The sequence below is a fragment of the Eretmochelys imbricata genome, chromosome 1 (genome assembly GCF_965152235.1).
Source record: "Eretmochelys imbricata isolate rEreImb1 chromosome 1, rEreImb1.hap1, whole genome shotgun sequence".
NCBI lineage: Eukaryota > Metazoa > Chordata > Testudines > Cheloniidae > Eretmochelys > Eretmochelys imbricata.
In genome coordinates this window covers 324,937,854-324,954,062 of record NC_135572.1, presented here as the reverse complement: position 1 = coordinate 324,954,062, position 16,209 = coordinate 324,937,854, and positions in this window count along the sequence as shown.

The window sequence follows — 16,209 nt, the reverse complement described above, 5'->3', positions numbered from 1 at the left end:
ATCATGCCAATCTCACTTTTCAGTGAGACTGGAGACGAACAGGCAGAAGACCCTATAAACAACTTTTTATATTATTTTTTAACAGTACGTGTGCAGTTAGAAATGCAGCAGTCTTATTTTTTCATATGTTTTTTTTTTTCTTAAATCAATTACTCATCTGTAAAACTGCCATTGGCACTTACAAATATAGGAATTGCTATAGCAGAACAAACCAATACTTCACCTGTTCCCATATGCTGCCTCTGACAGGGGCCGGTCCCAGATGCTTCAGAGGAAGGCATAATTAATCCAATTGAGCAATAATGTTATGTGATAGGAGTGGTGAATTCTTAGCCCCCAAAAAGTGATTAGCTTATGCCCTGAGCATTAATTACACTTACTTTAGCTCCTGCAGGATAAAAATTATAACTTAAATTCTATTCTTATTCCTATAGGACCTGACACGGAGCTCATAGAATTTAATTGCAAAGCTCCTCTGGACTTCAGGGGTGCAGGATTAGGCCTATATATGTCTAATCCTGTTGTTCTTGCATTACTGCAAAGAATAACTAGAAGTATTTGTCTGGACATTTCTGTATTCCATTCCGTCTTTAATGTACCTCTTATTCTTCTCCTTTACAAAATCAACAGGAATAGTCTTTCTAGAGCCCAATCCAACTCTCCTCTCAAGAAAGTCTGCCTCCTTTTGTGTCCCTACCATTCTAATAGCAATATTTGTTTTCATGTCTAGATATTTCCTGTTCTGATATGTGTGCTTTGAGATGAGGTTTGCAGTATTGTTGTAGCCATGTTGGTCCCCGGTTATGTGAGAGACAACTTAGGTGAGTATTATCTTTTATTGGACCAACTTCTGTTAGTGGAAGGGACAAGCTTTTAGACTTCACAGAGCTCTTCCTCAGGTCTGGAGAAGTAACCACAATGTCCAACCTAAATACAAGGAGAGGCAGATGCTTAAGCTAACCTGAGGAAATTTGGTCCTATAAAAGATATTACCTCACCTTGTCTCTCTTGAGATAATGTGGCAGGGCTAAGCTAAGTATTCAAAGCGAGGACATGCTATTGATTTTTATGATGGCATTCTCTAAAAAATATTGATTTAGTATTTCCAACCCCTTCCTTAGTGCAATCTAAGGCCCCATCCCTCCAAACCCTTATGGACATGCTTAATTTTAAGCAAGTCAATAGTCCCTTTAATTTCAATTGAACTTTGCATGTGCTTAAAGCTAAGTACATACATATGTGTTCACAGGACCAGAACCTAATATTTTATTTGGTTTTGGTTTTTTTCACTGACACAACTTCATTGATCTTCATTGTTATGGTAATGCTTAGATCTTTTCTTTTTTTTCTGAGAAACTTGGTTAGAACTCATCAGTGGCTATGAGTAGTTTAATATAGTTCTTCCAATGTACATTACCTTCTATGGTAAATGTAATCTTCTATTGCGTTGCCCAATTATTTACTTATTTTAAACCCTTTAATAGTTTATCTGTAACCTTTCCAACTCTGGATTTAGCTAATCTGATTTTGAGATAGCAGCAAAATGTGCCGTCTCAGTATACATCCTTTGTTCCAGATCATTAATTAGTAAGTTGAACATTGTTTAAATGGCCACTGTTAAAGACTATTGCTAGTATAATGATACTAAATTAGTAAATAGTATGCCCGTGATATTGCTCATGATAAAGATAAATACTCTTGTTCACTATATACTGGTCCCATTTACAGTTTGGCATCAGCCATAAGACCTTTACAAAGTATATATTTGATTTATTTATTTTACATCATTTATTAATGCTGGTAACTAAATAACCACTTATTCATATTTTTTAAAAATTAAAATAATTTTTAAAACAGCTGAAAAAATGTCAGGTTAACAAAACCTCAGTAAAGTACATTAAGTCTTCCCCTGAAACACCAATAAAAATAAAAAGCATAAAACAATTACTATTATTATAAGGTCAACTCAAGTTAATTTCTTTGCTTTCTATTCATGAGCTGGATTTATCCCAAACTCTAGGCACTGGGTACTCAGTGATTGAAAATTTGACAATAGAAAGGAGCTACTACCTCTCTAGTCAGAGAACTGTAGGCAAAGAGAGGTGTATGCTGGCTGAGGCAACTGGGCAATACTCTGATGAGCTTCTAAGGAAGCAATTAAATCTGAAGGATCAGGGGACAACACTTGTGACTGCCTTTCTTCAAGTGAATGCCCTCCTAAGGAGCAACAGGCTGGACTAGTACACAAGTGCATGGGTGCTGGAACTAAGGGTGCGGGGGGTACTACCGCACCCCCACTGTCTTGAGGTGGTTTCCATCCTATACAGGGTTTACAGTTTGGTTCAATGTCTCTCAGCACCCCAACTATTCAAATTGTTCCAGCACTCCCGCACGAATGTGCACTTTCTGATTCCCTCAGCTCACAAGAGTGACTCTGGACCCATGTCTTTACCAGGAGCACCTGCACCATTCCACCTGTTTGGCATTCTCCAAATGTTTCTTCTTAATGTGAACAGGCGATGAGGTGACACCTGGTCAGATACTGCTTTTTTGTCCTTCATAGCTCACAATCACTTAAGTATAGGGCCCTACCAAATTCACGGTCTATTTCGGTCAATTTCACGGTCACAGGATTAAAAAAATTGTAAATGTCAGGATATCAACTATTTAAATCTGAAATTTCAGGGTGTTGTAATTATAGGGGTCCTGACCCCAAAAAGCGTTTTGTGGGGCGATTGCAAGGTTATTGTATGGGCGGTTTGCAGTACTGCTACCTTTACTTCTGTGCTGCTGCTGGTGGCGGCACTGCCTTCAGAGCTGGGCACCCGCCAACAGGTGCCGCTCTCCAGCCACACAGCTCTGAAGTCAACGCAGAAGTATGGATGGCAATACCGAGAACCCCCTAAAATAACCTTGTGACCTCCCTGTAACTCCCTTTTGGCTCAGGACCCCCAATTTGGGAAACGCTGGTCTTCCCCTTGAAATCTGTATAGTACAGAGTAAAAGTACACAAAAGACCAGATTTCACGGTGGGAGATCAGATTTCATCATCTGTGACACATTTTTCATGGCCATGAATTTGGTAGGGCTCTGCTTATGTATTGCAGGTCCCTAACAACTGAAACATGTACTTGTGAATGAAAAGTTCTACGTGGCTGTATGGATAGTAGCAGAGACAGAGTTTTGTGAGTGTCTGTCAACAAGTTGGATTAACAATGAATTGCTGCTTCCCAAAGAAAGGAGAGGAGTTAAAACAGAGGATGATTACAGGGCAGGCACCATGAGTTTCTATGTCATGGGGGGAGGGATAGCTCAGTGGTTTGAGCATTGACCTGTTACACCTAGGGTTATGAGTTCAATCCTTGAGGGGGTCATCTGGGGCAAAAACTGGGGATTGGTCCTGCTCTGAGCAGGAGATTGGACTAGATGACCTCCTGAGGTCTGCCCCTAATATGCTATATGTCATTTCTGTTTATTTTTATTTCCATAGCTGAACACGAAAGGGGATGTGATCATGATGAACACTGATAGATTTCATGAATGTCAATAATAAAAAACAGTGGGGACCTATGTATCCCTTCTGGGATGTGCCCCCCATCACCAAAATAAACAAACAAACAACTCTAAAAATATATAGTAGAGAAAGCTAAGTTTAAAAAAAGAATTTCACCCTGAAATCTTTTTTTATATATAGAGGCAGACAGACTTGATTCATGTAATTTTATTTGCAGAGTGTGGCTCACCAGATAATCAGTTTTAAGTTTCTTATGCAGTCAATCTGCTACTGTCAGGTCCTACTCCCATTGATTTGATGGAAAAATTGACTTCACTGAGGGTATGATCAGTCTCATAAGGTCTGGTTCTGCTCTCAAACTGATGTGAATCAGGAGTTACTGTGTTGAGGGCAATGGAGATACACTAGTGTTGAACTACGGAAAGAGAGAGACCAGAATCAGGCCCTACATTTGATGGAAAAAGCTATATGCAGCATGGTCAATCCTTGGGTTCTGCTGTGCGGTAACTTACCTTTGTGCTACCTTGATATTAAGGCAGCCATGACAGGTTTGGTCCTTGGCACAAATTAGAGAAGCTGGAGGTGTCTCTCTCACACGCATGGTGTCTGTAGAGCAACATTCTATGGAAGCAATCTTAAGGCCATAAGCCCTTTCCAGGATTCCTCTGTGACGCTGTGGATATCATCCATTTCACCTTTGAATCCATATTTGGGCCTCTGTGTTGTGATACAATTGATCGTTTGGATGTTTTACCTCAGTCGGACGAAGAGGAGTCTTTGATTTTCCATTTGTGAATCAAGTAGCCACATCTTCCATGGTAGTTCAGATGTGGTTCAGTGTGGTCTAAAGTCTGCATGGCAGGTTGAAAGTGGGAGGACCGCTTGTTGGTTCAGTGATAAGGTGCTTATTTGGAATGGTGGATGGGGTCCAGACACTTTGCCATTCCGTGGCCGCATCCAAAAACATGGGGTAGTACCATTCGATCCATAGTGTTTTTTTTCCCAAGGTGTCCATAGCGGGACAGTATTATGCACTCTATCACCCTGTAGGTGTGCTCAAGAGGGAGACTGGCCTATAATTTGAAGGGTAATCTGCACATTTTCCAGGCTTTAAGGGTGCAATTACCTTGGCTTCTCTCCACACCTGGCGGATTTCACTGGTTTCCAGGATGTTGGTGAAAAGCTGCATCATCAATTTCCATGCCAGAGGACTCAGTTTATACAGGAACTTGGGATTTTCTGGATACTTTTTCCAGTTTCATGGCTGCAATGACTGCATCAATCTCTTTACTTGTGAATGGTCCAGACCATTGGGACGATGGAGTGTGCATGGATATCACCTGCCAGACTTAACACCAGAGTCATCTGTGGTACTGTTTGTTCACTGGCTGTTTTGATATCTGTGAACAGTTAGCAGCGATGGCATTGCCTTTCACTTGCAGTCTAGGGGTATGAGTGGGATTTGAAGCCACCTGGTGTCTCAGCAGGTTCCAGGCAAGTTTCCTTGAGTATGTGAAGTTTAGACCTACACATTAAAGCCACCATTTTCATTTTACTGCATTCAGTGACACCAGAAGGGATTTTCCAGTTTGTCTCTACACTCTTCATATTTGTGGAAGAGCTCTTGGCTCTCTGCTGTCCAGCAAGACATGTACGATGACCTGTGTCTCTGGGGTATGTTCTTCTTTGTGGTGGAGATTTTTGATGTCCCAGTTTGGCACCAGTTTTGAGTAGAGAACTGGGAGTTGAATGCCAGTATGGGTCAGTACCAGTCTGTGCTGGCTGTTTTGGAAATCATCAAGGACAATCCGTGATGCAGGTGATGAACATCAGGTCAGGCAGTATCCTCTGCCTCATCTTGCAAAGTTGAAATGTTTTACATCAAAAAGGAGGAGTATATCATTTGCTGACCTCCAGTAGGTCAGTTCTTCACTTTCAGTGTTTGCTGTGTAGCCCCCCTATGTGTGGTGACTATTGAAGTTGTCTACAAATACAACAGGGTCCTATGTGGTCGGCAGAGCTAGCTGAGGCCACAGCACACCGGGTGGTTTATATACATTAATGATGGTAAGCTTGCCTATGTTCATGGAGAAAGTAGTTTGTGCACTGTAGGAAGTAAGACTACATATTCATTGATCTCATGTTTATGCAGACTATCAGCCCATATTTAGAGTGGTAATTGCTGACTATGTGTTTATAGCCATTGATTTTGTAACAGGTTTTTTCTTCATGTGCAATATGGGTCTCCTGGAAGGCAAGGATGTCAATATTGGTCAGCATTTTCTTTAGGTAGTTGTCCTTGGACCATGACAAGCCTTGAACATTCAATTGGCAGATCTTTATTCCAGGTCTGTCTGCCTAGAATGTTGGCCCTGAAAAGATAGGCTTATTTTATTGCCCTTTTGACTCAGAGGTCAACAGTTGACATCCAGTCACTGCTTTAGTCATGGGTTCCCACTTAACAGGGTTGGCTGCATGAAGGTCATCATCTTTCCACCCCAGCCTGAGGGTTACTTTTACACCAAATCAAGATAAATCCAAACACAGCACTCTCCAGTCATACTCCCTCCCCTGAATCCAGTGCATATCTCTGATGTTTGTTCTATGGGCTGTTGGGCCAAGATGGCATTGTGAAGAGTTAGTATAGCCATCTCTACAGCAGCAGTGGATTGTCCTCACAGAGTTTAGGGAAGTATTAAAGCTCCCTTGTGCTGCCCCAGCCATGCAAATGGATTTGATCACAGGTAAGATCTAGCCCAGTGTGTATAGAACTGTATCCAACAAGTGACAATGTATTCTTCAGTGGTGAAGGATCAGCACCATGATAAAGTATTGAAAGCCAAAAACAGACGTACAACATTTGTAAGACATTGGGAAAATTCACAATGTTCAGTAGCTTTCTGCTAAGAATTCTACTGGTGCAAAGTGGTTCTTTGCATGTTAATATATACATTGAGTTAGCACACTGGGCTGGAATATAATAATGTAGATGTTCGGTCTGATTAATGAAGTTACAAGATTGTTTTTATTTCACTCTTTGTTTATTTGTTTGTTATGTACCCCAAGATCTTTCCCCTGAATTTAAGCATTTTGGAGTGAAAAGAGGTCAAAATAATGGATACAAAGTAAACTCATACAGCTTTTTGTCAACAAAATGAAAGGTGATAGTAAATTCAAATATCAATTTAAAAATCAATTTTATATCACTGCTAAAAGTAGTGGGCATTGTCAAAAGCCTGTACTGAGGGTTTTAAAATGCTAGCTATAGTCTACTTTTTCCTGCATCTTTTAAGTACTTTTTAAGTAGTATCAGGAATGCTTATTTCCATACAGGAAAGCATTCTTACAGGATATATTACACCCATGCTCCCAACTCCTATTGCAAGTCAGCGGGAGTTGGGAACCTAATTTCTCTTTGTCCTTTGGAAATGTCACCCTAAAGTATTTACTGCTAGGAAGATTTTTATTCCAGGGCTCTTATTTTTTCCCTGCAATCAGATTTATTCAACATCACTTTTTAAGCATATGCTGTCAGTGTGAATCTCCTTGTATCTTTTGTATGCTGTGATTTTTTTAAACCTGGGGAAATAAACAAAAACAGACGTTTTGTTCCAGGTGAGCCTTGAGTGGGCCTGACTGTTATAAAAAGCCAGTCAGCTGTGAATCAGCTGAGCGGTGAACAGCAGAGAGGCTAACAGAGGGAGTTCGCCTGGGGAGAGCCCTCTGAGGCTTACATCTTGCCGGCTTCTCTGAGTAGTTACTACAACTCCTGAGGAAGCTCATTGAAGGAATGTAATATGGATGGTGAGTGTTCAGCTGTTGTGACCTGCACTGGATGTGCATGTTTGTCTTTCTTCCACAGGACAGAAGTGACTGTCTGTACAAAGTGCAAGCTGTCCTCCATATTGGAAGAGAAGGTTCAAGGTCTGGAGAAACAAGTATTGACCCTGCTTTGCATAAGAGAAACTGAAGATTTCCTGGACAGATGTCAGGATATGCTTCTATGGACACAATGTTCTGAAGATTCCGAGCAGGCGGTGCAGTGCGGACAGAAGGACGGTGAAGAAATTTGGCAGCATGTGACCTCCAGAAGAAGAAAGGGGAGCGTCCATGTACCAGCAACGCAGATACAGATAAGTAACCGTTTTCATGTTCTCTCCACAGGTACTAATGCGGAGAGTGGACTAGATGATACATCTGAGGGAAGGGTACAGAAGGAGACTCTGCTAATTGGAAGGCATGAGATGCACTGTCCTCAGGATGGGGGTTCCACGACCACCGCTCCCAAGAGAAGGAGGCGGGTGATGGTGGTCAGGGACTCTCTCCTCAGACGTCCTGAGTCATCTGTCTGCCGTCCCGACCAGGAAAACCAAGAAGTCTGCTGCTTGCCAGGAGCTAGGATTCACAATGTGATGGAGAGACTGCCAAGACTCATCAAGCCCTCAGATCGTTACCCCTTCCTGCTTCTCCACGTGGGCACCAATCATGCTGCCAAGAATGACTTGAGCGGATCACTGCAGACTACATGGCTCTGGGAAGAAGGATAAAGGAGTTTGAGGTGCAAGTGGTGTTCTCGTCCATCCTCCCCGTGGAAGGAAAAGGCCTGGGTAGAGACCGTTGAATCATGGAAGTCAACGAATGGCTATGCAGGTGGTGTCGGAGAGAAGGCTTTGTATTCTTTGACCATGGGATGGTCTTCCAAGAAGGAGGAGTGCTAGGCAGAGATGGGCTCCACCTAATGAAGAGAGGGAAAAGCATCTTCACAAGCAGGCTGGCTAACCTAGTGAGGAGGGCTTTAAACTAGGTTCACTGGGGGAAGGAGGCCAAAGCCCTGTGGTAAGTGGGGACGTGGGATACTGGGAGGAAACACAACCAGGAGAACATGAAAGGGGAGGGCTCCTGCCTCATACTAAGAAAGCAGGACAAACAGCAAGTTATCTCAAGTGCCTATACACAAATGCAAGAAGCCTGGGAAACAAGCAGGGAGAACTGGAAGTCCAGGCACAGTCAAGGAATTATGATGTGATTGAAATAACAGAGACTTGGTGGGATAACTCACATGAGTGGAGTACTGCCATGGATGGATATAAACTGTTCAGGAAGGGCAGGCACGGCAGAAAAGGTGGGGGAGTTGTATTGTATGTAAGAGAGCTCTGGTATGAAACTGCAGAAAAACCTGAGAGTCTCTGGATTAAGTTTAGAAGTGTGAGCAACAAGGGTGATGTCATGGTGGGAGTCTGCTATAGACCACCGGAGCAGGGGGATGAGGTGGATGAGGCTTTCTTCCAGCAACTAACGGAAGTTACTAGATCGCAGGCCCTGGTTCTCATGGGAGACTTCAATCACGCTGCTATCTGCTGGGAGAGCAATACAGGGGTGCACAGACAATCCAGGAAGTTTTTGGAAAGTATAGGGGACAATTTCCTGTTGCAAGTGCTGGAGGAACGAACTAGGGGCAGAGCTCTTCTTTACCTGCTGCTCACAAACTGGGAAGAATGAGTAGGGGAAGCAAAAGTGGACGAGAACCTGGGAGCCAGTGACCATGAGATGGCTGAGTTCAGGATCCTGACAAAAGGAAGAAAGGAGAGCAGCAGAATATGGACCCCAGACTTCAGAAAAGCAGACTTTGACAACCTCAGGGAACGGATGGGCAAGACCCCTGAGAGAATAACATGAGGGGGGAAGGAGTCCAGGAGAGCTGGCTGTATTTTAAAGAATCCTTATTGAGGTTACAGGAACAAACCATCCCGATGTGTAGAAAGAATAGTAAATATGGCAGGAGACCAGCTTGGCTTGGTGAAAAAGTGAAATCCTTGCTGATCTTAAACACAAAAAAGAAGCTTACAAGAAGTGGAAGATTGGACAAATGACCAGGGAAGAGTATAAAAATATTGCTCGGGCATGCAGGAGTGAAATCAGGAAGGCCAAATCACCCTTGGAGTTGCAGCTAGCAAGAGATGTTAAGAGTAACAAGAAGGGTTTCTTCAAGTCTGTTAGCAACAAGAAGAAAGTCAAGGAAAGTGTGGGCCCCTTACTGAATGAGGGAGGTAACCTAGTGACAGAGGATGTGGAAAAAGCTAAGGTAATCAATGCTTTTTTTGCCTCTGTCTTCACGAACAAGGTCAGCTCCCAGACTATGCACTGGGCAGCACAGCATGGGGAGGAGGTGACCAGCCCTCTGTGGAGAAAGAAGTGGTTTGGGACTATTTAGAAAAGCTGGACGAACACAAGTTCATGGGGCCAGATGCACTGCATCTGAGAGTGCTAAAGGAGTTGGCGGATATGATTTCAGAGCCATTGGCCATTATCTTTGAAAACTCATGGCGATCGGGGGAGGTCCCGGACAACTGGAAGAAGGCTAATGTAGTGCCCATCTTTAAAAAAGAGAAGGAGGATGATCCTGGGAACTACAGGCCAGTCAGCCTCACCTCAGTCCCTGGAAAAATCATGGAGCAGGTCCTCAAGGAATCAATTCTGAAGCACTTAGAGGAGAGGAAAGTGATCAGAAACAGTCAGCATGGATTCACTAAGGGCAAGTCATGCCTGACTAATCTAATTGCCTTCTATGATGAGATAACTGGCTCTGTGAATGAGGGGAAAGGAGTGGATGTGTTGTTCCTTGACTTTAGCAAAGCTTTTAACACGGTCTCCCACAGTATTCTTGTCAGGAAGTTAAAGAAGTATGGGCTGGATGAATGGACGATAAGGTGGATAGAAAGCTGGCTAGATTGTGGGGCTCAACGGGTGGTGATCAATGGCTCCATGTCTAGTTGGTAGCCGGTATCAAGTGGAGTGCCCCAAGAGTTTGTCCTGGGGCTGGTTTTGTTCAATATCTTCATTAATGATCTGGAGGATGGTGTGGATTGCACCCTCAGCAAGTTTGCAGATGACACTAATGACAGATGAAGAGAGGTAGATACGCTGGAGGGTAGAGATAGAATACAGAGGGCCCTAGACAAATTAGAGGATTGGGCCAAAAGAAATCTGATAAGGTTCAACAAGGACAAATGCAGAGTCCTGCACTTAAGACGGAAGAATCCCATGCACCGCTACAGACTAGGGACCGAATGGCTAGGCAGCAGTTCTGCAGAAAGGGACCTAGGGGTTACAGTGGATGAGAAGCTGTATATGAGTCAACAGTGTGGCCTTGTTGCGAAGAAGGCCATTTGCATTTTGGGATGTATAAGTAGGGGCATTGCCAGCAGATTGAGGGACATGATCGTTCCCCTCTATTTGACATTGGTGTGGCCTTATCTGGAGTACTCTGTCCAGTTTTGGGCCCCACGCTACAAGAAGGATGTGGAAAAATTGGAAAATGTCCAGCAGAGGGCAACAAAAATGATTAGGGGACTGGAACACATGACTTATGAGGAGAGGCTGAGGGAACTGAGTTTGCTTAGTCTGCAGAAGAGAAGAATGAGGAGGGATTTGATAGCTGTTTTCAACTACCTGAAAGGGGGTTCCAAAGAGGATGGATCTAGACTGTTCTCAGTGGTAGCAGATGAGAGAATGAGGAGTAATGGTCTCAAGTTGCAGTGGGGGAGGTTTAGGTTGGATATTAGGAAAAACTTTTTCACTAGGAGAATAGTGAAACACTAGAATGTGTTACCTAGGGAGGTGGTGGAATCTCCTTCCTTAGAAGTTTTTAAGGTCAGGCTTGAGAAAGCCCTGGCTGGGATGATTTAGTTGGGGATTGGTCCTCCTTTGAGCAGGGGGTTGGACTGGATGACCTCTTGAGGTCCCTTCCAACCCTGATATTCTCTGATTCTGTGATTCTTTAGCTGAAGACCTTGTTAACAGATATCCCACAGTTTCTATTTAGTCCATTTATTGGTCCTACCGAGGGAATAATTAGTTGATTGTCTGGTGTTGGCAGAATTTGCTACATCTGATAATGTGATGAATATTGCATTCTAAAAGCTTGGTACATCATTGTGTTTTTTTCATTGCCATCTGGGTTTGTCATGCCTCTGTGAAAGCTGTTGATAGAAATCCATAGTTTAAAACCCACTCAATTCTGCTACATTTATCTGGTAGAGTCCCACTGAAATGCTCTGTGAAGCACAGGTTGTTTATACATCAGAAGAGCCTTTTATGCACCTGTTTTTATCTCTGTCAAACTTTACCTACTCTCTTTAAAGAAATATTTGGCAATGCAGGCCCTTTTTACAAAAATGAGAGTGAATATTGTAATTGCATTGGCTACAGTCAGGTATTATGAGAGCGGGCTGTAAGTAAACTCCCTTACATAGCTCTGTCAGTGCATAGTCTCCTAACCTACAACACTCCTGCTATTCCATTCATTGATTTCTGTAGAGGAGAGATTTCCAGTCGTGTCAAACTAGGGGATAATTTTAGGATATGAACAAATGGCCATCAGGAAACAGGATGAGAACTATTTCCATTTGTGGCATAAGCAGGATCTGAACCTTGTTTGTCAGAGGTGAAAATAAAGTGCATTAAAACACAACTACATCTGGCTGCCCATAACAAAGACACTTGCTCTGCAATGAAATAAAATCTATTCTATACCTATAAAATCTATTCTTTTCTTAGCTAGGCAATATCACAAAAATACATAGCTCCTATCAATCATCTGAGTCAGCCAACACAGTGCAGAGCATTTACAAAGATGGATAAATGCAGCATTCCCATTTACATTTGTTCCTATTTCTTTACAGAAACACAGGCTACTTGCCCATACATTTTTTTAAATACTGAGATAGCATGGTAGAATTTTAGATACTCTATACTCAGAATATCTGATAACTGTGTTGATTTCTTAATGGAAAATGCAAAAGTACACAAGACTTTGTAGGGGTTAATAACACTTTTCAATTTCCAGGCAGACTGAGGGCCTGAATCTGCAATCTTCACTCAAGGGAGCAATCCTTATTCAATGGATTTCTTATTTTCAATGGGATTACTCGCTTGCGTGAGAATTTCAGGATTGGGATTTGTGGAGTAAAACAAAGTTGTTTATGGTAACATTTGCAAAAGCATCTAAATCCCAGTTTGAAAAGTGCCTAATTCACTTAGGGGCCTAAGGCCTTTTGAAACCCAATGACACTTAGGCTCATAAGTGGTTTAGGGGCTTTTAAAAATAGGATTTAGGCTTCTTGGTGCTTTTGAAATTGTTACCCTTACTTTTTTTTTCTTTCACGCTAAAGCACAGAAAAAGGACAGAGATGAGGGTTCATTCTTTATTCTGTAATTACAGTTTTACATGACAGCGTACAGTGATTAATTATATCCCTCCTGCAGGTAGTGTCTAAATGGAAAAATAACCCCTGACAGAAACAGGTAACTATAACATTAAAAAAAACCCTGTTTGGTGACAGTTAAAGTTGCATCAGGACAAAAGTGGTCTGATTTTTCAGAGGGGATGAGAAAACACAACTTCTGTTGTAGTCAATGGGAATTGCGCATGCATCTCAACCTGGAAAATCAAGCCACTAAAAAATAGGAGCCTAAACATGAATTTGGGGGCAGATTTTCAAAGGTATTGAGCTGCTATGCAATCAGTTGGGCAGCTAACTGTCACTGAAATAAATTGAAATATTAACAGTGAAATATGGTAGCTCCTTTTTAAAATCTTGCTGAAACACAATTAATATTTAATGCAATTGTCTTTTTCAAAAGTCTGTATCTAAAAACCACAAATGTATCTAAAATATTCTAGTTCAAATCAATTTAGCGTTACTTTCAAGATGGTGGCATTTCTGTAAGCATTTGCACGACATGGGTATTAACAAAAGTCAGGCTGTTATAGCAACAGGCTTCATGTGATGACTTTATGAGTGGAATCAGGTGATATCCAAACTGTAGCTCAGGAACAGCTGCTTCTGTTATGGATGTAGTTTTGAAGAGATGACTGTTCTTGCTGGATGTGAGAGTGTGACAATCTGAGTCTACAGCTGCTATCCGTGTATGAAGTACTAAAGATTCTCACTTCTCCACGGCTGTGTCTAAACCAGGCTGAGATAAGAATATTGTGGGTTTTTCAGCACTGTTCCATGCCTCTTTGTAAACAGCACAGTACCCATTAGAAAATGTTAAATTTACTGATACACTTTAATTATGTTATGGGGGGAAATAATATAAGGTGATTAATAATATGAGGTGATATATCCCAGGATCCAGAGAGCAGGGATGAGGTATGTTCATAATATGAGATGTGTTCATTTATTCTATATGTAACAAAAGAATGAAGGCAACACCACTAGCTGGAGCTGGCTGTCGTGCTTCCATAGCCCTTATCACTCTTTCCAAACCAAAACCTAGATTAGAAAGGATACTTGATCCATGTTACAATGCAGGGCACCATGGTAACTAGTTGAATGGGGTGGTTCAGTAATTGAGGAGGCAACAGATTTGTTTCTGATAAAGACAAGCAGTTACACTAAGAAATAATTTATCCCAAAGCCTTTTTTCTTTAATTCTTCTAAGTCTTTGCCAGTTTTTTCCAACTGACCTAGGTGCAAAAGCAACTCAAATTGAGGTGAGAGGGGTTTCCAGTTCATAACTTGACTCGTTTATACTGACAACTTTTCTTCAACCGCTATTTAGCATAAGGTTGCATATGGACATAATATCACCCAGAAATATTGGTCAAATGGATTCCTAGGGGGTTGAGATTATATGCTGTGTTGATCACTGCTCCTGACAGAATCCCCAGCTGACCATAGAGGGTTTACCTCATCTTATGTTCCAGGCTTATTTTATCTATTGTCATCTTGTCCATTGTAAATGGTTCCCAAGGGCGTTTCCCCTTATCTTAGCTAGTTCTGTTTTGAGCTACTGCTGATTCATTTACCTGCCTAACTGGAAGTCTTGGTTTCAGTTGACTGAGGATGATCTATGAGGATGAACCATTTACAATGGACAAAATGACAATAGATAAAATAAGCCTGGAACATAAAATGAGGTAAAGAGTAAGGGGAACATATACAGTGCATGGACAGAGCATGCTGTACAGAGATTAGTTCCTACAAAGTGACCATTCCAACCCCAAAATGTGTGATATAATGTATAGTAAATGCAATCTGTAAATGTATATAAAGGGAGAGGTTTGCTTTGTAACTTGGGATGTATGGTACGCTTTATACCCACCCCGTACACTTGTCTGATCAACTCAACATAGCTTTGCTGTATGCCAAATGGAGGCACCTACTCAAAAGTTCTGTTTAACTGTAGTGTAAAACAAGTATTATTTTTAAAAACTAAATAATAAATGTTTTAAATAAATAAAACCGTGTCCTAAACTAAAAAAACAAATCAAAATAATCTAAAACTAAAACCTATTAAAATTGTACAAAAATATTCCCAATCTGGAGTTACCAACAAAATTGTGCCCACTAAAACTTTAAATAACATATAATTAAAACTGTTTATACAAAAATTCTAAAGAAAAACATATACTTTAAAATGTGTAAAACTGCCAAAATGGGGAGCAACTACACACACACACACACACACACACACACACACACACAAATAAACAGACACATCTTATCAGCACCATGCATACAATCTTGATCCCAATTAAATCAATAGTAAAACTCTCTTTGACATCAAGGCAAGGATTTCACTCTAAATCTATATTCCTGATAAGCTTCCTGGAGAATATAGATTCCTACCTACTTGTCCTATTTAAAAGATGTAGAACAGCTAGTGGATCAGTTTAATTTCTCCGAGGTTAACAAAAGATTATACATTTCTTTCTTAATAATTTTATGAGTGATTTGTATGAAAAGTACATGCTGCTGAAAATAATACATTTTATATGGCTTGCTTGTAATCAATGTTAGAATCAAACACTGGGTGTTGTATTAGCCAAACATGGCAGTTTTATGAAGAAGTTGACATTTGGGAGTCATTTCAGATATTGCAATTTTACTTCCCACATGAGTAATGGATTATTAAACTCAAGTAGTCACTAGAAATTCAAAGTAGAATTTGACCTAAATTTTACCTAGCATAAAATGGAGAGCTGATCACAAGAATATGTGATAATGCTCTTTACTATTAAAGCTTCAATGCAGTGTAAAATCATGAACCAGCGTAAGGTTTTAGCCAGTGGTATATTTCATGTAATATCAGCACCATCATGGCTCCACAGTTATGGCTGAGTTCCACTTTGCACTTAAAGAAGAGATTCATCCTCTTTGTTTTCAGTTCCCGACATTGACATCATATCCAACACCAGCCATTTGAGAGGGAAAGAATGCAAGGGTGATCCCTTCGGGAGAGAAGCAGCATTTTCAGATATTGAAAATGGTCTTTAATGTATGCATCCTTTCTGTTGAGTTAAAGTAATCAAATTAATACTTCAAATTATTGTTAACATTTAAAGTAGGTGAAACAGGAATGTAAGATTAAGATATGATTTGGTCTCTCTCTGTACGTAATATTAAGAGAAATCTAGGGGTGAAATTCACCACTAAGTAGAGGGACAGCACAAAACCTAGAAAACACTAAAAATCCATGAAAGCCCCACAAGAAGGTAAATTTCATCCTTTGTAAGTGTAGCTCTTTGTTATCGAATTGGTAAGTACCTTTGTTGTGTAATAATTCAATAAATTTGTGATATTTATCTTCCAAAGAGACCCAAGAAGAGCTCGTAGACCCACTTTTGCAGTGAACCATGATATTAATGCATCACATTTAATACTTTTTTTGTGAAACTGGTTATA